The sequence below is a fragment of the Salmo trutta genome, chromosome 1 (assembly GCF_901001165.1).
Source record: "Salmo trutta chromosome 1, fSalTru1.1, whole genome shotgun sequence".
NCBI classification, from domain to species: Eukaryota; Metazoa; Chordata; class Actinopteri; order Salmoniformes; family Salmonidae; genus Salmo; species Salmo trutta.
Genome location: NC_042957.1, coordinates 50996553 through 51020674, shown reverse-complemented (window position 1 = coordinate 51020674; position 24122 = coordinate 50996553). Strand labels below are relative to the sequence as shown.

At 41.9% G+C, this 24122-nt stretch overlaps 1 long non-coding RNA gene across 1 annotated transcript in view; it reads right to left on the bottom strand.

Annotated features, from left to right (window-relative positions):
* LOC115198824 (uncharacterized) overlaps positions 1-24122 on the bottom strand; it is a 166166-nt gene that overhangs the window by 95222 nt on the left and 46822 nt on the right. Inside the window, exon 2 of the long non-coding RNA XR_003879301.1 lies at positions 17300-17450. This is a non-coding gene — a long non-coding RNA (uncharacterized LOC115198824). The remainder of the gene's footprint in view (positions 1-17299; positions 17451-24122) is intronic.

Below are 24122 nucleotides of genomic sequence, written 5' to 3'. Positions count from 1 at the left end.
AGTACGCAAGTATAAACACCATGGGACCACGCAGCCGTCATACCGCTCAGGAAGGAGACGCATTCGGTCTCCTAGAGATTAACGTACTTTGGTGCGAAAAGTGCAAATCAATCCCAGAACAACAGCAAAGGACCTTGTAAAGATGCTGGAAGAAACAGGTACAAAATATCTATATCCACAGTAAAACGACTCCTATATCGACATAACCTGAAAGGCTGCTCAGCAAGGAAGAAGCCACTGCTCCAAAACCGCCATAAAAAAGCCAGACTACGGTTTGCAACTGCACATGGCGACAAAGATCATACTTTTTGGATAAATGTCCTCTCGTCTGATGAATCAAAAATAAAACTGTTTGGCCATAATGACCATCGTTATGTTTGGAGGAAAAAGGGGGAGGCTTGCAAGCCGAAGAACACCATCCCAGCCGTGAAGCACGGGGGTGGCAGATTCATGTTGTGGGGGTGCTTTGCTGCAGGAGGGACTGGTGCACTTCACATAATAGATGGCTTCATGAGGAAGGAATATTATGTGGATATATTGAAGCAACATCTCAAGACATCAGTCAGGAAGTTAAAGCTTGGTCGCAAATGGGTCTTTCAAATGGACAATGACCCCAAGCATACTTCCAAAGTTGTGGCAAAATGGCTTAAGGACAACAAAGTTAAGGTATTGGAGTGGCCATCACAAAGCCCTGACCTCAATCCTATAGAAAATTTGTGGGCAGAACTGAAAAAGTGAACGCGAGCAAGGAGACCGACAAACCTGACTAAGTTACACCAGCTCTGTCAGGAGGAATGGGCAAACATTCACCCAACTTATTGATTGGACAATAGCAATGATGCCAGTAAGGTAGACTGTGCAAATAGAATGGCTCTCTATCTTCCATTGAACATATACATATGGTAATGTACTTTTGGGGGAACGGGATAAAGCCATCACTGACAGTAGGAGACCGTATCAGGATGTTGAATACGAAGAACATAATAGGCTTTCTGCCTGAAATAAGCACTTTCTGTCCAGGTACAGAACAAAGTGAGGCTCAGAAATTACTGTTGCAGAAAAAGGAAGAGAAACAGCTATTTCACTGGTCAAGGCTCCTAAATTAACTTTCACAAAAGCCTTTCAATCTGTAATGCTCTTTGCTGTAGCCTAACATGCTGTACAAGTAACCAAAATGTCCTTGGCTATTTGATCAGTAGTCTCTGCAGTAGTCAGATGTTCTTGAGGAAGACCATTCAATAATTAGCACAGCATTTTCAATTAACTGAGAGAAAATTAAGCTCACTATATGAATAACACATGTATGTGTACATCATGTATGGATGTACTACAAATTTTTCCCTTCAAGTGAATGGGAAATTCAGCTATACAGCTTGTAACATTAGAGCTACAGTGAGGGAAAAAAGTATTTGATCCCCTGCTGATTTTGTACGTTTGCCCACTGACAAAGAAATGATCAGTCTATCATTTTAATGGTAGGTTTATTTGAACAGTCAGAGACAGAATAACGACAACAAAAATCCAGAAAAACGCTTGTCAAAAATGTTATAAATTGATTTACATTTTAATGAGGGAAATAAGTATTTGACCCCCTCTCAATCAGAAAGATTTCTGGCTCCTAGGTGTCTTTTATACAGGTAACGAGCTGAGATTAGGAGCACACTCTTAAAGGGAGTGCTCCTAATCTCAGCTTGTTACCTGTATAAAAGACACTTGTCCACAGAAGCAATCAATCACCATGGCCAAGACCAAAGAGCTCTCCAAGGATGTCAGGGACAAGATTGTAGACCTACACAAGGCTGGAATGGGCTACAAGATCATCGCCAAGCTGCTTGGTGAGAAGGTGACAACAGTTGGTGTGATTATTCGCAAATGAAAGAAACACAAAAGAACTGTCAGTCTCCCTCGGCCTGGGGCTCCATGCAAGATCTCACCTCGTGGAGTTGCAATGATCATAAGAACGGTGAGGAATCAGCCCAGAACTACACGGGAGGATCTTGTCAATGATCTGAAGGCAGCTGGGACCATAGTCACCAAGAAAACAATTGGTAACACACTACGCCGTGAAGGACTGAAATCCTGCAGCGCCCGCAAGGTCCCCCTGCTCAAGAAAGCACATATACATGCCCGTCTAAAATTTGCCAATGAACATCTGAATGATTCAGAGGACAACTGGGTGAAAGTGTTGTTGTCAGATGAGACCAAAATGGAGCTCTTTGGCATCAACTCAACCCCAAGAACACCATCCCCACCATCAAACATGAAGGTGGAAACATCATGCTTTGGGGGTGTTTTTCTGCTAAGGGGACAGCACAACTTCACTGCATCAAAGGGACGATGGACGGGGCCATGTACTGTCAAATCTTGGGTGAGAACCTCCTTCCCTCAGCCAGGGCATTGAAAATGGGTCGTGGATGGGTATTCCAGCATGACAATGACCCAAAACACACGGCCAAGGCAACAAAGGAGTGGCTCAGGAAGAAGCACATTAAGGTCCTGGAGTGGCCTAGCCAGTCTCCAGACCTTAATCCCATAGAAAATCTGTGGAGGGAGCTGAAGGTTCGAGTTGCCAAACGTCAGCCTCGAAACCTTAATGACTTGGAGAAGATCTGCAAAGAGGAGTGGGACAAAATCCCTCCTGAGATGTGTGCAAACCTGGTGGCCAACTACAAGAAACGTCTGACCTCTGTGATTGCCAACAAGGGTTTTGCCACCAAGTACTAAGTCATGTTTTGCAGAGGGGTTCAAATACTAATTTCCCTCATTAAAATGCAAATCAATTTATAACATTTTTGACATAAGTTTTTCTGGATTTTTTTTTGTTATTCTGTCTCTTACTGTTCAAATAAACCTACCATTAAAATTATAGACTGATCATTTCTTTGTCAGTGGGCAAACGTATAAAATCAGCAGGGGATCAAATAATTTTTTCCCTCACTGTAAGTTTTTCGCTTTGTACAGTACCAGTCAAAAGTTTGGACACACCTACTCATTCCAAGATTTTTCTTTATTTTTACTATTTTCTACATTGTAGAATAATAGTGAAGACATCAAAACTATGAAATAATACATATGGAATCGCGTAGTAACCAAAAAAGTGTTATAATTAAGATTCTTCAAAGTAGCCACCCTTTGTCATGATGACAGCTCTGCACATTCTTAGAATTCTATCAACCAGCTTCACCTGGAATGCTTTTCCAAAAGTCTTGAAGGAGTCCCAACATATGTTGAGCAATTTTTGTCTGCTTTTCCTTCATGCTGTGGTAGCCATGCTGGTTAAGTGTGCCTTCAATTCTAAATACTTCACAGACACTGTCACCAGCAAAGCAGCCCCACACCATCACACCTCCTCCTCCATGCGTCACGGTGGGAACCACCACACATGAGGAGATCATCCATTCACCTACTCTACGTCTCACAAAGACATGGCGTTTGGAACCAAAAATCTCACATTTGGACTCATCAGACCAAAGGACAGATTTCCACCAGTCTAATGTCCATTGCTTGTGTTTCTTGGCTGACGCAAGTCTCTTCTTCTTATTGGTGTCCTTTAGTAGTGGTTTCTTTGCAGCAATTCGACCATGAAGGCCTGATTCAAGCAGTCTCCTCTGAACACTTGATGTTGAGATGTGTCTGTTACTTGAACTCTGTGAAGCATTTATTTGGGCTGCAATCTGAGGTGCAGTTAAGTCTAATGAACTTATCCTCTGTAGCAGAGGTAACTGAGTCTTCCTTTCCTGAGGCTGTCCTCATGAGAGCCAGTTTCATCATAGCACTTGATGGTTTTTGTGACTGCACTTTAAGAAAATGTCAAAGGAGAGTGATGTAGTGCTGCATCAGATGACCTGGCCTCCACAATCACTCGACTTCAACACAATTGAGATGGTTTGGGATTAGTTGGACCGCAAAGTGAAGGAAAAGCAGTTAACAAGTTCTCAGCATATGTGGGGACTCCTTGAAGACTGTTGTAAAAGCATTCCAGGTGAAGCTGGTTGAGAGAATGCCAAGAGTGTGCAAAGCTGTCATCAAGGCAAAGGGTGGCTACTTTGAAGAATCTCAAATATAAAATATATTGTGATTTGTTTAACACTTTTTTGGTTACTACATGATTCCATATGTGTTATTTCTTAGTTTTGATGTCTTCACTGTTATTTTACAATGTAGAAAATAGTAAAAATAAAGAAAAACCCTTGAATGAGTAGGTGTGTCCAAACTTTTGACTGGTACTGTATGTTGTTCTTGACTAGGTCAAATACGCCTTCCTGCCCTCTGGGCACTGCTACAGCAACAGAAGGCAATTGAAAAACTGAGATGTACAAGAGAAGACAGGAGCTATGAAAGCACAAGTCCCCCTCACATTTCCCACGTCCCAACCATGTAAAACATGCACAATTTGGTTTTACTCTCTCTTAAAGAAACACATACACACACATTTACATACGTCAGCATGCACACACGCACGCACACACACATAGACAAACACACTCAAATTTCACACTTAAGCATGAACTCTGTGCTGGCATACAGCTGGGACCTGCAGACCATAAGCTCTGTGATATAGCCAGGCAGATGTGTCAGCAAAATACATTAGCTCTCCATTCAAAATCTAAACCATATTTTTTTAAGCAGTTTCCCCTTGCCTGATTAAAATGGCCCCCCATTTCAAGATGACCCCAAACTACAGAAATATACACATAAAATTGATGTTCAAATATATTTTGCTATCGGCCTAGCTACTTGGTATTCCACTCATGGTTGTATGCGGAGATGACTAATTATCTTCAGCTTAAGTATTTTTATAGATTACTTGTCATCTTTCTGATTTTCCACTTGTCAGAGCATCCTCACTGTGTTGCAGGGGCTGTCAGCAGCACATCATTAGCTCTGCTGACAGCCGGGAATTAATGTACTTTGTTTACCATCCTGTTCTGCATTAACTACAGACGTTTATTATTTATTTTAATTGGGTTAAATATTTTAATTGAACCTTTATTTAACTAGGCAAGTCGGTTAATAATTCATTGTCATAATTCCCCTTATATTCTGTATTCGGTTGATTTCAAAGCAAATAGTGCTTATTCTGATTATTGTAATACCCTCATTTGTCTGTTTCATTGCAATTATGAACTGATCATATTAGTGTGATTTATCATAAAGTACTGTATGTACAGGTTAATCTAGTGTGGTCTTTATCAAATAGACAGCAGCTGTACATAAACACAACACTGGAGAAACTAATGAGCATATAACAACTAACTTCCTGTAATTTCCACAGAGTTTACTCATGATTATGGACATGCTTTGTGCCTTCATTTAAACCTCTAGCTTTAAAAAGCTATTGCAGTTATTGTAATGTCCCCGAAAAGGACAGGAGAGATTATTGTTAATTGGCAAATCATGTTTTTTTCCCACTGGGGTGGTTCCCTCTGGAAATTAAATCAGCTCAATAACCTAATTCTGTCATACTTTAGTAAATGACCATGCCCCCACTGTGTATGATAAATCATATCGCTGACAGAATGGCATATTCAGATGAAGCATCATTAATGCATTTTTGAATAAATCACAAATATTATGGTATTTGCAGTCAAGTCCTGTATGTTGCTAAGCGCCAGATTTCTCAAGTGTACTGTCTCTGGATGAGTTTTCTGCTTGGCATTTGATTGATGAACAACCAAAAAAACGAGTGCATCTGGGCTGATATCGCTGCTGTAGTAGAATTACATTTGTAGACTCCAGGCTGGAGAGTAGCCATGAACATTTTTCACTGTCTCACAGGCCTGTCTTGAGAATCCACAGGAGACTGTAGGCTGCATCAGATGAGACCACTTCATGTCAAGTTCATGTCACTTCCCACTGGGCGTCTTTACAACACCCTTTTGTTTTTAATGTGGTCCACAGATAGCATCGCTAGCTCCTATCTCTCTGCCTGGGTAGTTATAGAGGCGTACCTGGCCACAGCCTGCACCAGAGACCCATTATCCCTGTGTTACATGAAGAGGTGGAATTGATAAAGCTCTAGTGAGACTAAAATGTAAATGAGACAACGGATTGAGAGGAGTCTGGGTTTCTCTAGTGGAGGAGTCTGGGTTTCTCTAGTGGAGGAGTCTGGGTTTCTCTGGTGGAGGAGTCTGGGTTTCTCTAGTGGAGGAGTCTGGGTTTCTCTAGTGGAGGAGTCTGGGTTTCTCTAGTGGAGGAGTCTGGGTTTCTCTAGTGGAGGAGTCTGGGTTTCTCTGGTGGAGGAGTCTGGGTTTCTCTAGTGGAGGAGTCTGGGTTTCTCTAGTGGAGGAGTCTGGGTTTCTCTAGTGGAGGAGTCTGGGTTTCTCTAGTGGAGGAGTCTGTGTTTCTCTAGTGGAGGAGTCTGGGTTTCTCTAGTGGATGAATCTGGGTTTCTCTAGTGGAGGAGTCTGGGTTTCTCTAGTGGAGGAGTCTGGGTTTCTCTGCTGGTTTCTTTTTATAGAATATTTTACTATGAAACTACCCATTGCATTACTGACCTTATCTGGCACAGACATATTATGGAGTAATTGAAGAGTAATACATCCTCATATCTTAGTTTAATGTGGGATACAAGTTGTTCAGTGATGCCAGTGTTTGTCTGATGCAGTAGTGTTGGAACCTCACAATGAGTTTCACATCCTAAACCCATTGCTTATCCGTGTCCCTCAGAGATGGGTATGGTAGGCCTACATACTTATATGGGTGACACAGAGAGACACTAAGAGACACTGAGAGTGACACTGAGAGACAGAGATGAGCTATGGGATGGGTGGGTCTTTGGCTGGATCCCAAGTGGCCACTCTCTCCCTGGTGTCCACATGGCTCATCGGCTCTGCCGTGATGCACTCAGGGGATGAACGTTCTGCTCCATTTAGCACATATGCTGAGGATCCACTCTCCTGTAATTGGCATCCCTGATTGACATCTATCATCCCATCTAAAGCTCCCACACTTTCTGCTGCCTACAACCCTCAAGGAACTTAAGCCTAAAGATGTACTCAAACAGGAACAACTGTTTTTGCATTGGCAACTTCAAATCTCACTATGTAAGATTTGGTTTGTGGAACCAATGCAAAGATTTGTAAATACACAACTATAGACTGAGTCACATGGTAATGCATATGGACCAATGTGTTTATGTATGTTAAAACGTGGAGTAAAGTGGGATGACAGGTGAATGGTTTAGGACAGTGGTTCCCAAACTTTTTTTAGTCCCGTACCCCTTCAAACATTCAACCTCCCGCTGTGTATCCCCTCTAGCACCAGGGTCAGCGCACTCTCCAAAAATGTTTCTTGCCATCATTGTAAGCCCGCATAAGAACATAAGAATGAGTGTGAGTTTTTGTCACAACCCGGCTCGTGGGTAGTGACAAAGAGCTCTTATAGGACCAGGGCACAAATAATAATATAATAATAATCAATAATTTTGCTCTTTATTTAGCCATCTTACATATAAAACCTTGTTTGTTCATCAAAAATTGTGAATAACTGACCACAGGTTAATGAGAAGGGTGTGCTTGAAAGGATGCACATAACTCTGCAATGTTGGGTTGTATTGGAGAGAGTCTCAGTATTAAATCATTTTCCACACACAGTCTGTGCCTGTATTTAGTTTTCATGCTAGTGAGGAAGAATCCACTCTCACATAGGTACATGGTTGCAAAGGGCATCAGTGTTTTAACAGCGCAATTTGCCAAGGCAAGAAACTCTGAGCGCAGCCCTATCCAGAAATCTGGCAGTGGCTTCTGATTAAATTCAATTTTCACAGAACCGCTTGTTGCAACTTCGATGAGGCTCTCTTGTTCAGATATCGGTAAGTGGACTGGAGGCAGGGCATGAAAGGGATAACGAATCCAGTTGTTTGTGTCGTCCGTTTCGGGAAAGTACCTCTGTAATTGCGCACCCAGCTCACTCAGGTGCTTCGCTATACCACATTTGACATTGTCTGTAAGCTTGAGTTCATTTGCACACAAAAAGACCTGTGTGTTGTCCAACTTCCAACTTCTTAATCATAGCCTCAATTTTGTCCCACACATTGAATATAGTTGCGAAGAGTCCCTGTAATCCTAGATTCAGATCATTCAGGTGAGAAAAACATCACCCAGGTAGGCCAGTCGTGTGAGAAACTCGTCATCATGCAAGCGGTAAGACAAGTGAAAATGATGGTCAGTAAAGAAAACTTTAAGCTCATCTCTCAATTCAAAAAAAGTCTGTTGCCTCATCCAGCTGTATATAATTCACTGGCCTGTATGCGAAGCAGTAATTGATTCAAAACATCTCCTGCCATGTCACTGATGCGTCGTGAAACAGTGTTGTTTGATGATGAAATTGTCTGTATAGTTTTTTTGGCCTTTTTCCCCAGCATTGTCCCAGCCATATTCGCGGCAGCAGGAAGAATTAAGTCCCTCACAATAGTATGGGGCTTGCCTGTCCAAGTCACTCGGTAGCTCACCATATAAGACGCTTCTAGCCCCATCTTATTAATGGTATCTGTTGCTTTTATACATGTCTTATTACTCGAAAGTCGTCTTTATTCTCGCTCAAAAAACTCCCGTGGCTTATTTTTCAAATGGTCATGTTTAGTTTTTAAATGTCTGCGCAAGAGTGAAGGTTTCCTACGAGAGAGTAACGGATAATGTGATTGGATGTTAATTATTTGACTAGGCTACCTGTATATAACATTGTGTTGTTATTTTTCTGAACACTAGATGGTTTAATTTGATTTTTGGCAGAGAAACGAGGCTATTCAGGTGAGAAAAAAAACTCACCCAAATGTATAGCCCCGTTTGAAAATATAAATGTACTGTTTGAAAATGTGAAGATTTTTAATTTATTTTTAATTTAATTGTAATATATATAAATAAAAAAATGTGAATCACATTGTTATTTGGCATACCCCTGACGGCATTGCGCGTACCCCTTTAACAGCCAGGTAATATTATCATAAATCAATGTATTGCCTTTCAGTTGTAACGAATAAGACACGTTATTGAATTTCAGTTAATGTCAAGCTTCTTTTTGAATTAATTAGAGTTGGGGGGTATGCAGATTTTCATACCATTTCTGTGAGCAAGACAAAGGAGCTGATCATGGACTAAAAGGCGGGCCGAACAGGCCCCCATTAACATCGACGGGGCTGTAGTGGAGCCCATGAAATTGTCAGAGACTCCAGTCACCCAAGTCAAAGACTGTTTTCTCTGCTACCGCACGGCAAGCGGTACCGGAGCGGCAAGTCTAGGACCAAAAGGCTCCTTAACAGCTTCTACCCCCAAACCATAAGAGTGCTGAACAATTAATGAAATGGCCACCGGCCTATTTACATTGACACCCTCCCCTCCATTTATTTTGTACACTGCTGCTACTCGCTGTTTATTATCTATGCATAGTCACTTTACCCCTACCTACATGTACAAATTACCTCGACTAGCCTGTACCTCCGCACAATGACTCGGTACCCTGTATATAGCCTCGTTATTGTTATTTTATTGTGTTACTTTTTATATATTTCTTTACCTTAGTTTGTTTGGTAAATATTTCCTCAACTCTTCTTGAACTGCACTGTTGGTTAAGGGCTTGTAAGTAAGCATTTCACGGTAATGTCTACACTTGTTGTATTCGGCACGTGGCAAATAAAGTTTGATTTGATTTGTACCATACCGGGGTATATGGTATTACCGGAAGTGCACACAAGAGGCCTTATTTTTAGGGACGCACAAAAATCCCATAGAGGTGATTGAATGTCTCTGCAGCAACCGGAAGCTTGATCTTGACATCTAGCCACTTAGCTAGCAAGTTAGCAAACCAAATCAATAGCTGGAGCCCTTAGCTGGATATAATGTATTAAACACATTATAGATTTATTAGATTTATACTTAACTTAAGCATTGGCGTAGCACGCAACCCTCGTGAGGCAGGGGTGCCCCAATCCCGTTTTATTAAATGGTATTGAAAATCATACCGTCGCTATGTCGAAATACCCGGGTATACGGTATATCGCCCAAACCAAAAGATCAAGCTTCCGCTTCCAGGGACAGCGTTTCCCTGTGTCAGGAGCTTTAAATCAGCATCAGTCTTCTTCACGTCTCCGAGAAGGAGATATTGGGAGTGGATTAAAAGGTGGACTTAGGTCTCTTCACCCATTAAAAGCACTGCTGTGGCCATGTAATAATAATTAATGCAATGGAATGGAAATGGATGTGGAAAACATGATAATGCAAAAGAAATGCACCGCAAAGAGACACTAACATGTATGATTGGTAAAAGAATATGTCTCCTAGTGCAACTCCCACCTCCACCTCCACCCCACACTAAAATATATATATATATTTAACCTTTATTTAACTAGGCAAGTCAGTTAAGAACAAATTCTTTTTGACAATGACGGCCAACCAGAAGGCAAAAGGCCTCCTGCGGGGACGGGGCCGGGGATTAAAATGTTCACATAAAATACAAATATAGGACAAAACACACATGACAAGACAGACACCACAACATAAAGAGAGACCTAAGACAACAACATAGCATGGTAGCAACACATGACAACCACATGGTAGCAACACAACATAGCAGCAGCACAACATGGTAGCAGCACAAAACATGGTACAAACATTATTGGGCACAGAAAATGGCACAAAGGTCAAGAAGATAGAGACAACAATACATCACGCAAAGCAGCCACAACTGTCAGTAAGAGTGTCCATGATTGAGTCTTTGAATGAAGAGATGGAGATAAAACGGTCCAGTTTGAGTGTTTGTTGCAGCTCGTTCCAGTCGCTAGCTGCATCGAACTGAAAAGAGGAGCGACCCAGGGATGTGTGTACTTTGGGGACCTTTAACAGAATGTGACTGGCAGAACGGGTGTTGTACGTGGAGGATGAGGGCTGCAGTAGGTATCTCAGATAGGGGGGAGTGAGGCCTAAGAGGGTTTTATAAATAAGCATCATCAACTAGTTGGTCTTGCGACAGGTATACAGAGATGACCAATTTCCTATAAGAAGCATTGGTGGCAAATCGGATGGCCGAATGGTAAAGATCTATAAATCAGGTTTAGTTTGGCAGCTGTGGTGAAAGAGGAGCTGTATGTAAAGAGAGAAGGACAGTGTACCGTCTAGCCATACTCCCAAGTACTTGTATGAGGTACTACCTCAAGTTCTAAACCCTCAGAGGTAGTAATCACACCGGTGGGGTGAGGGGAATTCTTCTTACCTAACCACATGACCTTTGTTTTGGAGGTGTTCAGAACAAGGTTAAGGGCAGAGAAAGCTTGTTGGACACTAAGAAAGCTTTGTTGTAGAGCGTTTAACACAAAATCTGGGGAAGGGCCAGTTGAGTATAAGACTGTATCATCTGCATATAAATGGATGAGAGAGCTTCCTACTGCTTGAGCTATGGTGTTGATGTAAATTGAGAAGAGTGAGGGGCCTAGGATCGAGCCTTAGGGTACTCCCTAAGGAGGCAGTGGCTGAGATAGCAGATGTTCTGACTTTATACACTACACTCTTGGAGAGAGGTAGTTAGCAAAACAGGCCAAAGACCCCTCAGAGACACCAATACTCATTTTCTGGCCCACAAGAATAGAATGTTCTACCGTATCAAAAGCTTTGACCAAGTCAATAACAATAGCAGCACAACATTGCTTAGAATCAAGTCTGGAAGGAGAGTTTACAGTCTAACCAGACACCTAGGTATTTGTAGATGTCCACATATTCTAAGTCAGAACCGTCCAGAGTAGTGATGCTAGTCGGGCAGGAGGGTGCAGGCAGCAATCGGTTGAACAGCATGCACTTAGTTTTACCAGCATTTAAAAGCAGTTGGAGGCCACGGAAGGAGAGTTGTATGGCATTGAAGCTCGTCTGGAGGTTAGTTAACACAGTGTCCAAAGAAGGGCCAGAAGTATACAGAATGGTGTCGTCTGCGTAGAGGTGGATCAGAGAATCACCAGCAGCAAGAGCGACATCATTGATGTATACAGAGAAAAGAGTCGGCACGAGAATTGAACCCTGTGGCACCCCCATAGAGACTGCCAGAGGTCCGGACAACAGGCCCTCCGATTTGACACACTGAACTCTGTCTGAGAAGTAGTTGGTGAACCAGGCGAGAAAGTCATTTGAGAAACCAATGCTGTTGAGTCTGCCGATAAGAATGTGGTGATTGACAGAGTCGAAAGCCTTGGCCAGGTCGATGAATACGGCTACACAGTACTGTCTTTTATCAATGGAGGTAATGATATCGTTTAGGAAATGGGCAGCTGTGAAGAGGAGGGTTTATTCTCCAGGTCTTTAACCATTTTCCAGAACTTCTTGGGGATAGACTCACAGAGAGAGAACTGCTCCTTAAAGTAACTAACTTTGGCCTTCCGGATAGCCTGAGTGCACTTGTTTCTAATTTGCCTGAACGAGAGCCAGTCAGCCTGAGTATGCGTGTGCGGAGTGAATTGCCAAATGGAATTCTTGAGGTGGAATAACTCTGGCAAATCACGGTCGAACCAGGGGCTGAACCTGTTTTTAATTGTCATTTTCTTTATGGGCGCGTATTTGTTAATAATACCACTGAAAATATCAAAAAAGAAGGTCCAAGTATCGTCGACAGAGGGGATCAAGCTGATTTTATACCAATTTACAGAGGCCAGATCATGAAGGAAGGCTTGCTCATTAAAGTTTTTTAGCAAGCGTCTATGACAAATCAGGACAGGTCGTTTCACATAGCAACCATTATGAACACAGGCTGTAAAACAGTGATCACTAAGGTCATTACAGAAAATATCAGACTGATACCTATCAGGATTATTTGTAAGGATAACATCAAGGAGAGTAGCCTTTTCTGGGTGTTTGGAGTCATGTCTTGTGGGATTGGTAATAATCTGAGAAAGATTTAGGGAGTCCCATTGCTTTAGGACTTGGTCAGGTGGTTTAAGCATGTCCCAGTTTAGGTCACCTAACAGGACAAATTCAGACTTAGTGTAAGGGGCCAGGAGAGAGCTTAGGGCAGGTAGGGTACAGGCCGGTGCTGATGGAGGACGATAACACCCAGCAACAGTCAACAAAGAGTTATTTGCAAATCAAATTGTTTGGGGACAGACTTGGTGGAGACAACCGAGCACTGAAGGTGTTCCTTGGTAGATACTGTATGTCTTGCTGAAAAAGGTTATAACCAGAAAGGTTAACATCAGTGTTCAAAACACTCTTTCTTAACAACGTCTCTTAACAATTAATGACCAACATCTGTATTGGAGCTGTGAACCCACACTTTAAATTGATAAATTGTAGGTAATACGTTTTTAGTGTTAACTTGCAGAAAACCCAGGCTTTTACGAGAGCAGAAATCGGTGAAGCAGATATCAGAGCACAAATCAGAATTGGGGCTAGCAACAGTAGATGGGCCACGGTGTACATGCACATTAATATGTATTAATTGAACTGCACACATACAATTGGAATTTACTTGCTTATAGGCCTAGATCTTCAATGTGTCAATCAGTTGATGAATAGATAAAGTGCTAATAAATAGGCAAAACAACACCTGCTAAATGAGAGAACTGCTTATTCAAATAAAAAAAAGTGTTAAAAGCCTTTAGTGTTTGAAATGATCAGCAGCGTCAGTCATTGATACTGTGTCAGGAAGTGGTCTGGTCCTCTGTCACCGGATGCGGGTCTCACTATCCAGAACTTGTCGCACTAATTACAGCTGTGAAGAAGGGTGAACCTTTTAATGACGTTGATTTCCCAAGAGGGGGCTCATGAGGAAATCACTTGCACTGTAATGCAAAACTCTTACTGCATACATGACCTAGGTCTGAGAACTGTTATAGAGGCACACTTTCATGAGATGGTGTATAGGGAGTGATACAGCATCTGGGTTATGATTCCTCCTAGATCAGAAATTAATCTGTAAACATAGCACACTTCTCTGCCAGGAAATCTACATAAGAAAACTGTCCTATGTGTTGCATTTGTCACAACATTTCCAAATGAGCCAGCTTATAAATACTTAAACATTATGAAAGGACATTTGCGCTCCTTTGACACTTCTGCGGTCCACATCTCACATCCCATCTCTACCACGCGAGCGTAGTCGAGGACGACTTTATGTCAAGCTTGGCATATTGAGTGAGTAGTGACCTTCTGTCAGGTGAAACCCTTTCTTTATCCCCACTCCCAGTCCACAGCCCATCATCCATCCACAGTGTCTTCTCTAAGAGGATTTCACAGGTACAGACTAGTGTAGCTACTCCTATGTTTGGCTGGCCCAATATCTGTGGGGGAGGCCAAAATAAAGTAGAAATCAGATGGAGACTGAAGAGTTAGAGGGGGTTATAATCCCACAGAGGAGGTGGACATGGCAGACTGATTCTAGATACAGGTCCCATCCCATCGCCACATCCCAGCTCCTTGGAAGGATTAGTTTGTTAAGGCTCCCAGAATGTTTCTTTAATGGAACTAGAGAGGTTAGATAACACTGATATCAATCTCCACAGCCTGCAAAGTCCCTGGTCCCTCTGGTCTACGGGGGGGGGGGGGGGGGGGGGTACATGTCAATGTGCTGTGGAGAGGCAGATTAAGTGTTTCTTCACTTCTATACGTATCAGAACACTTTAAAGTAGTGGTATGGTGTTGAGCTGAGTCCCTGGTTCTTGATTGAGCTCTGCACTATGTGTCTAATCATCAATCACTCTGGCCAATGCAGTCAGATCACGTAGCACAGTGAAGTGCATGGGTTATTTGTTTGTAGTATTCCTCAATACAGATCCGGGAGGGGATGAAACTGTCAGTTTTTACACACTTTTTAAGTCTGAACATCTTAAGAGTCAAACTACAGACGGCTTCACACCCTGTAGGGCCCTGCAAGACTAGCAGTGAAGTGCGATGCCAGGTATAGGTTCAGAGTGGCTGCTGTCCAGGGTCCTGAAATCGTGCAGAGCGGTTGACCAGGGATTTCCATGGGGTGTTTGTTCAGTAGTGGTAATTTTGAGGCTTAGGATTTTTCAGTTTTATGTCCGTACTGCATTAAACATTAATGTAAGAGGAATGCATGGTCAATTTTCTCTTGCATCTCAGTCTGATATGACAATTTATTCAAACTGATCAACTGTTTGTTATTTATATTCTACATTCCCATACTGTATTCATATAACTTCATAAAAGCATTGTTGATAAGATTCAGAGAAAGAAATAAAACGTGTTTTTCACAGTGGAAACTTTCCAACGACAGGTTGTCTTTGATTAGATTTTAAGTCCTTCTGACATGAAAAATATGCATTTGTGAAAGCAGTGGTTACGAAGGAGGCAAACCCCCCGTCATGTGCTACTGCCTATTAAAGAAACAGCAGTACTTTTGCATCGTGAATGTCTTGGAGAGGAGGGGAGAAGGGAAAATGGCACCACTCTGCCAGGAGAAAAACTGTGCAGGGGAGTTTATGGATTTAGGGTTGCCGTGGTTACACCAGCATCAGCACAGAATGCAGTTAAGATGTTCTTTAAGATAGATTTTTAAAGAAGTGCATATTAAAAGAGGAAGCGCAACTGCACGAGAGGATAGATTTAATTCACTATGTTTATTTGATAATAAAAAAATGATTGATTTAAATACTTGGGGCAAATATGTAGTTTTCGGTAAAATATTAGTAAAATACCTAATTCTAGGTTATCAAAATATACCATAGCCTACCCATTGTATATCCCCAACAATGTCTATGCTTATACAACAAATGAATACAACATTTGTGCATACAATATAGCAAATGCAAGACAAGTCCTTGAATCCTCAGTATTCTTCACAAACATATAAAATGTGTTTGGCTGTCACCCCTACATAAACAAAGTGCTTGGCGTTTCAGTCGGGAAGCCGAGCCCGCAGAAAACATCACACAGTTACGCTGTAGCCAGTCAAGTGGATGGCTGTCTGACGTATGCAATGGAAGAGGAAGCAATAGACCTTCGGTTAGCAAGACACCGACAGGGCCAAATAAGTGGCTGCAAAGCAGGCTCTGAATGCACCAAATCCCCATGCCAGTGGACAAAAGACACAGCCCAGCACAGTGTTCCCAGCCCAGCACAACAGCAAGCCATAGCAAGACACAGCAGCCTGGACCAAAATCTGTGGAGATCTGAACACATACAGGCACATAGGGATTACTGCTGATGCAGAGCTCTTTAGAGAGAGAGAGAGAACCCTCCTATCGTCTCACACAGACAAAGGCTGGGGGGAAAAAAGAGGCTTGAGGCAGAGAAAAGAGGGTCTCGCTCTGGCTTTCGGATATGTAGATGGTTTGAGTGGTTTACGATCTGTGCGACTGCGATGATCTTCACAGCGGTATAATCAATGTTCAGACGCTTTCTCAAAGGGGTCAAATCCCTGCAGGTGTAGTCAGACAATCACCAGACTAGTTCTGCTTCTGCTCTGTGAGAGTGGTTAGCACAAGTCCTTGTTCTGGATTTAACAGTACTGATAAACCCTGAATATTATATTTACAAACATGCGTTGGTTTTGGTATCAATACCATTAAACTATATAGTGTGGGATGCCCAGACAGCTGCTGTGTAAACTTGTTAGCTACTCTGTGAGCTCCACCATATCTATTTGGTCTGGTATCAATGATATTTGGACTATTTCAGTGGGATTTGTTTCTTTGTCTCACGAAAGACCTTCACAATCATGGCACAGAAAGGTCCTTGTGCTGCAGAGTAAATTAAGACTAACTCTGCCTGTGCCATTTTCTCTTTACCCATGTGGCTTCTTGAAAATGCCCTTCACTGTCCAGTACAGTTCATTTCTCCCCCTCTGTAGCTCTCCCATTATGGGAATACTGGCTTCACAATAAGTCAAGGCATTTAATTGCCCTACCAATCTACCAGCCACACATTATGTCCCCATCTCCCCATGCATATTTTTATTCTGTCCAGATTTCTCCATTTGTAATACGTTTGACTTCATGTTTCATTCTAGCCCACGTTTTCTGAGTATGGAGAAACCAAATGACACATTTCTGGAATAGAGGGAAATAAATGTTAGAGTTCCACAGGGACTCCCCTCCCCTAGCTTGAAGGTTCTCTGGTTGCCGGAAAAGTTACATAAAGGAATCTTTTTTTGTATGCCTCTTTCTCAATCCGTGTGTATAAGTGATAAAAGAATGACAGGGAGGGAGAGATTGAGAAAGAGAGGGAGGGAGGGAGGGAGGGAGGGAGGGAGGGAGGGAGGGAGGGAGGGAGGGAGGGAGGGAGGGAGGGAGGGAGGGGTGTAATGGATTCAATGTCACTGTCTAAAAGTTTCCTGCTGTTCAGCATGCTGTATGAGGTGGTCTTACTTTTTAGGTCATATCTCCTCACAGCGTGACAGCGGATGGCTCCCTCTCAGCTGCTGCTGGCACAGGCAGCCTGGTTTGTAGAGCATGTAGCACTTACAGAACAGTGGCAAAGAAAGCCAACCTGGACCAGTCCCGCCAATCTTCATATGCCCTTCAAAGAATGAGACTCATTTGAAATACCTCTCCTGATGTTTTCAGTTATGAGCTTTCTTTCCTTCTGTGACTTAATTTAAATAAAATGTAGTGTCGTTGGGAAACGAAGGCTCATTATTTAATTTGTCTGTTGTTAGTTTGAATATTATTTATGTGGTATCTGATGAGTGACCTATAATTGTGATTCAAAAATCTAGCATCGAATGAAGCCTTATGATAAACGTCACAAAGCACTAGTTTGAATGCATCTGGTACGTACGTATCTAGGCCAGCAGCCTAGCCTACTGTACCAATGATATTTCCTGACTCTCTCCTCCTATGGGGCTTTAGTTCCCACCACCAGCAGCCATCAGCAGACGTGATTAAGTTTCCAATTAGGTTGTATGCCTGACTGTCTGACTTCAGCACAGCTACAATGGAACAGGTCCTTCAGTCCATCAGAGGCTGCAGGCTGGGGACATACAGACGCCATGCTGGGAATCTGAACAGTGAGGAATCTTGACAAAGAGGAGGGATCAGTATGACTGTTAAGTTACCTGATTGGACCATTTCCACAGAGGAGTCACTCTCTAGGGCTGTTCAACTGGTAAGACATCCATTCTGACCAGCTGCAGTTAGGCTGGTGCTAAACTGTGATATGTGTGTGTGTGCATTCAAGTGTGCATATGCTGATGGAGATATGATAGAATATTTCTAGTTTCATTACATAATGGTGATGGTGGGAAAATAATATGTATTTTTTATTACATTTTTATATGAAAACATGAATAATAATCTTGTACCTCTGCAGCAGACATGGCAATATGTTTGGAACATCGAATCGCAATAAAAATCGCAGCATTGAATCCCAATACATATCAATAAAATCACAGTATCCAATCACAATACATATAAAATATAGGAAATCACAATACATATAGAAAATCACAATAAATATAGAATATAGAAAATCACAATACATATAGAATATAGAAAATCACAATACATATAGAAAATCACAATACATATAGAAAATCACAATACATATAGAATATAGAAAATCACAATACATATAGAAAATCACAATACATATAGAAAATCACAATACATATAGAATATAGAAAATCACAATACATATAGAAAATCACAATACATATAGAAAATCACAATACATATAGAATATAGAAAATCACAATACATATAGAAAATCACAATACATATAGAATATAGAAAATCACAATACATATAGAAAATCACAATACATATAGAATATAGAAAATCACAATACATATAGAAAATCACAATACATATAGAATATAGAAAATCACAATACACATCGTATCGGTAACTAGGGTAAGTATCGTGATGAAATCATATCGTGAGATCACTGGCAATTCCCAGCCCTATTACATAAAATAGACTAGAATATATTCACACAAGTGAATATTAATAATACATAGTACAGTACGAATGCTCAAGCTTCAAGCTATTACAGTAATGTTCGGATATTGAAATACTGTAATTGTCAAAGTTACAGAGGTAATTTCCATCAAAGATGGCTGTGAGATAGAAAAAGCTATTTTCTCCACCAAGCCTCTTTCATGATGGCACGGAATACTTTGTGCTATGATCAGGGTAAGATTAAGAAATGTGGAACAGGTGTTTGAAGCAGACTCTGTGAACTGTGTTAGGCATATGGTGTCCACACGCTAATCAAGGAACGTGACAGTACAAGGGGAGGTGGCCAGCTGGTGAAATACGACATCAACTGGGGGTTAATGAGTCTCTAACTTAAATCAAAGTAGACTGGAAAGTCACCTTCCATGGCAACAACAGGAACCTGGTGGAATGACAACCAATAGTCAGGCTGACAAAAAACATCCTCGTTCTAATGAATGTGGCTTAGAGAGCAGCTGAGACCCTTTACTGACACGAGGATTTTCTTAGAATGCGACAAAGAGATCCAGAATGCTAATATCAACAATGGCAAACAGAAGCTAGGCCTGTTTTACAGTCAATGAAGCAAAGATGCGTTAATGCCCTTTCAAAGACAGTTGACATAATAATCTGAGTAAACCGTGAGACTCTTTCGTCATGTTTCAGGCCATTTCAAATGGATGGAAAGGACAAATAAAGTGGATTTACAATATGCCTAATAAAATTGCAGGATTTTTATAAAATGGTAAAGCGATTACATTTGACATTGACAAGAACAGCCATCCTTTGCCCAGTGCCAAAGTAATCAGTGCAAAAGTACCCCCCCCCCCCCTAGTCAACAGCTACATGTAAATAACCAGTGAAGATTAGATTGCGAGGCGTGGAATAACATGATACACCTTTTTAATCATGACTGATTCCTACTTCTAAGCACTACAGCTGTCTGTACATTAGAACCACCATCAGACAGCATCACCCTGTCTATGTTCCAATGCCTCTCAATTCATTTCTTTTGTTTCTGTTCTATTGAGTCCGTTACAAAAGCATGATCAGCATTGGCAACACATTTATTTGTCTTGTCTTAAAATGTGGGAAATATGAATGTCTAATCCTGGTTGTGTAAACCACAGCCGTCCCAGAGGGCAAAACAGCTCTCCTTCCAAAACAAACCAATAGAAATATAATGAGACTTCTCAGCAAATATATTGCTGGCTTAAGAGCTGTACAACATCTACTCATCCTGCTTTATTACTGTCATTTCCATGTTCACTTCTAGGGGGTGCCTGTAGAATGACTGGACATAATGATTCAAGAGGGAGACAGACCGGTCTTTCTCTCTGTGCCCAAGCTTTCACACATGGTGCGGAAATCCTTCTTTCACAGTTTCTTTCACTCCCTCTCCACCAGTGGCCCCTCACCTTTGCTTTGCCAGACTCTTAGAGAGGACCAGCGTGTGAATGAGGCTTCTCAACAATCAGCCCTCTTCCTGGATCAGGGACACACACGCTTGCACACGCACAAACACACACACACACACACACTCCACACCAAAGTCTCATCACTAGACGTTGACCTATATTAGACAAGTAAATATCGGGGTTTTTTTAGAACAGAGCTCCACAGGCTCACCTCTGGCCCAGTAAAACACTACCAAACTATAGCATTCAGAAGGACATCAACATGAGAAGACATTAGTCTGACATCTACAGAAACATCATTTCAGCTGGATAACCGTGTGATTCATTAAAGGGGAATTCCACTGAGACATGGTGCTTTCCCGCTGCCATCACAACCAATGTATTCCCTCCTATAGAAAGTGAAATGACTCGAGGACTGTGAGTAGGAAGTAGGACTAATTGGATGATTTGTAAGCCTAATTACTGTCAGTACAGTGTGTTTGCACTGTGAAGTTGCCCATACATTCTGTGTGGTGAAGTCTCAAGAGGTGTCATTATATTTAACATGGCCAGAGGCTGGAGGGAGAGAGAGAGGGGGGGGGGCATAACAAGTCGTCTTACCATCCAATCCTTCAGTGCCAGTAAAGTGATCTCTCTCATGACACTGCTGAGTAGTTGTTTCCAGCTGAATAATGTATGCTAATGTACCTAATGATCATAGACATGCTAAGAGCATCAAAATACATCTTCAAATGTATCACGTAAAATCTCAGAGAAGCCAAAGAGAAAGCCAGTAGTTTCCAGCTGCAGTTTATCAGTGGTTCAGTAAATGGTCTGTGAGAGGAGGTTACCAGGCAGGCCTGCTGCACAATGAGTCCCTGTCAGCAGCAACCCAAGTCTCACCACAGTGAGCTACAGTAAACCACCCTCATTAGAGTTCCAATGAGAGACAGAGCACAGGGTCGACCCAAAGCTGTGGGCGAATTCTGCCCAGAGAAATCAGATGTAATGAAAGGGGCCTGCAACTCTCCAGGGGACAAGCAGAGCTGTTGCCCACTGTTTGAAATGCAGAGAGCGAGAGAGGGAGGGAGACTGTAGGGCCCATGCAGCCTGATCTAACATGATGATGAGGAGGACGATGAGTATTGTGGCAGCAGAAGTACTGTGGGCCTATTTCATAATTCATACCTCCATTTCTACTGAGTGTGTGTGAGTGAGCGAGTGAAAAATCACTAAGCAAGTCCTCCAAACTTCTACTGCCTGCATCTACACTAGTAATGATTTCTCCTGGATTTTCCCAGAGTTTGACTAGGGCAGACCTAAAACTGGGATCTAGTAATGAGGCGAGGTTCTCTATAAACGACTACTGTGCACTGCATTTGTCCATCTCACAATGCAAACATTGTTTGTTTTGGCTTTAACAAAGCCTTTCCTCTGTTGTGTACTGCAACAAACGGGCCCAGCCAGAGGGAACAGAAACAGTGTGTGTTTGCCATGCGGGTTGAAGGAACTGATGCGTGCAACTGTTCACTAAGGGACCTCCTCAAACGTCTCCTTTGGTTGAAGAGCTGGAGAACACATTTAGTCAGATACCCTTGAAGTGTCACAGATCTAAAATTAGAGTTTGTAAGGATAGGCTGGATCCAATGTTCCATTTCATCCCAGCAAGGGTCCACTTTCTGAGGCTTCACTTCCTCCTTCCTGCTGCATCCTGGTACTTCAGATGAAGGAAGAGGAGGCACCGGCCTGAGCTCACTTACCTCCATATGGGCCTGAATCTATTTTCCCTGTTACACACTTATGTAATGGAAATGTGTTTCTTGCATATCCCAACTCCCTCTGAGACACCTGCAGGGAGTGGGGTCACAGCCAGGGTTATCATTGTCAAATCAAATCAAATTGTATTTGTAACATGCGCCGAATGCAACAGGTGTAGACCTTACAGTGAAATGCTTACTTACAAGCCCTTAACCAACAATGCAATTTCAGAAAAACACCCCCAAAAATAAGAAAAAAAGTAACAAATAATTAAAGAGCAGCAGTAAAATAACAATAGGGAGGCTATATACAGAGGGTACCCGTACAGAGTCAATGTGCGTGGGCACCGGTTAGGCAAGGTAATTGAGGTAATATATACATGTGAGTAGAGTTATTAAAGTGACTTATGCATAGATAAAAACAGAGAGTAGCAGCAGCGTAAAAGAGGGGGGGGGCAATGCAAATAATCTGGGTAGCCATTTGATCAGATGCTCAGAAGTCTTATGGCTTGGGGGTAGAAGTTGTTTAGAAGCTTCTTGGACCTAGACTTGGCGCTCCGTGCAGTAGCAGAGAAAACAGTCTATGACTAGGGTGGCTGGAGTCTTTGACAATTTTTAGGGCCTTCCTCTGACACCGCCTGGTATAGAGGTCCTGGATGGCAGGAAGCTTGGCCCCAGTGATGTACTGGGCCGTACGCACTACCCAGCGACCTTTCGGTTACTGGCCCAACGCTCTAACCTCAAGGCTACCTGTGTTCATATTGATACGATCATGACTGAGCAGATCGGGAGGTGGAAATTGTCCCTAACGCAGTGTCTCAATCTAAAACCATTCCACAGCTGGGCAGATTGAACAGTCATAAAAGTGTACACGATTCGTTTGCATTGGATGCAAAAGGTTTTGGCCATCAAAATGTGTTCTACTCAATTGCGAGTTAAAGAGGTATCATAGATAACTGTTACATTGTTAGACAACTGTGAAAGTGTTATAGCTATATGACCCCTTTATCAGTCACCCTCCTATTGACATAAGACTATATGTAGATCGCACACATTCCATAATGTCCAGCAAATTCAGTGTAGAGTCACAGTCATTACTTGAAGGAAATGTTCTAATTCGAGTGAGAATAGGAGTTAAATCATTAAAAAAGATCCAGGTGATTCATATTTGAAATAGTCCAGTTCCTTCTGGATTTGAAAAAAGCTATTTTCCTCCCACAGGCACTACAATATCATTTACACAGTTCCTTTACCTACATATCCCAATCAGTGTCACAGTTTACCTACACGCTGGTGGTGGTATTGGCAAACTATATGTTGAATTACTAATAAACATTCTCTTACAAAGAAGATTGCTTAAAACATTGTATTTCATGCTATACCATGACTCAAACTGGAAAAATAAAGTTTGACAGTTACCATGTGCAGTTTCTCCAATCTGTCTTTACCTGTATATTGATATGCTGGTCAAAATTCTCTCTTTCCTCCAAGAGCTAGAGTGGGTATTCTTGGGAACACCTCAGAATTGTTGATCTGTTCCAAGCATTGCACTTATTCTCCCTGAAGGAATTTTTTCTCAGCTCATTTTCTGCTGGCAGCTCACAAGGAGAGCAGTGGTAAATAGCAAACAGATTAAAAATAAAGAAAGGTAAGAAAGTTTTATGAAGAGTTGAGAGAAAAAGGGGTATTGTAAGGGAAGAGCACAAGTATCCAGGGATTTGCTAAGGATTACCACAATATATTTGTGAAAGACATGCATTTTTTTTGCTCAGCACAAAATGAAAAGGAATGCAGTCTCTGGATTAAGGATAATCTTCATGTTTTCTATTCTTAATCCCTATTATCTGTCTGTTATAGCACACATACTGTAACCAGAATGTAGCCTACTGTTCTAACATCCTATTGTCTTCAAAGAAAGGATCATTACACATGGCTTAATATATTCACCTCAGAGCGAGAGTGAGAGCGAGAGAGAAAGAGAGAGAGAAAGAGAGACAGACAGAGAGAGAGAGAGAGAGAGAGAGAGATCCTCCTCCCAATTGTGCTTTGATCTTTCTCACCAATATTTGCCCTTACTTTTTTAATCCATAGGCGAGGCAG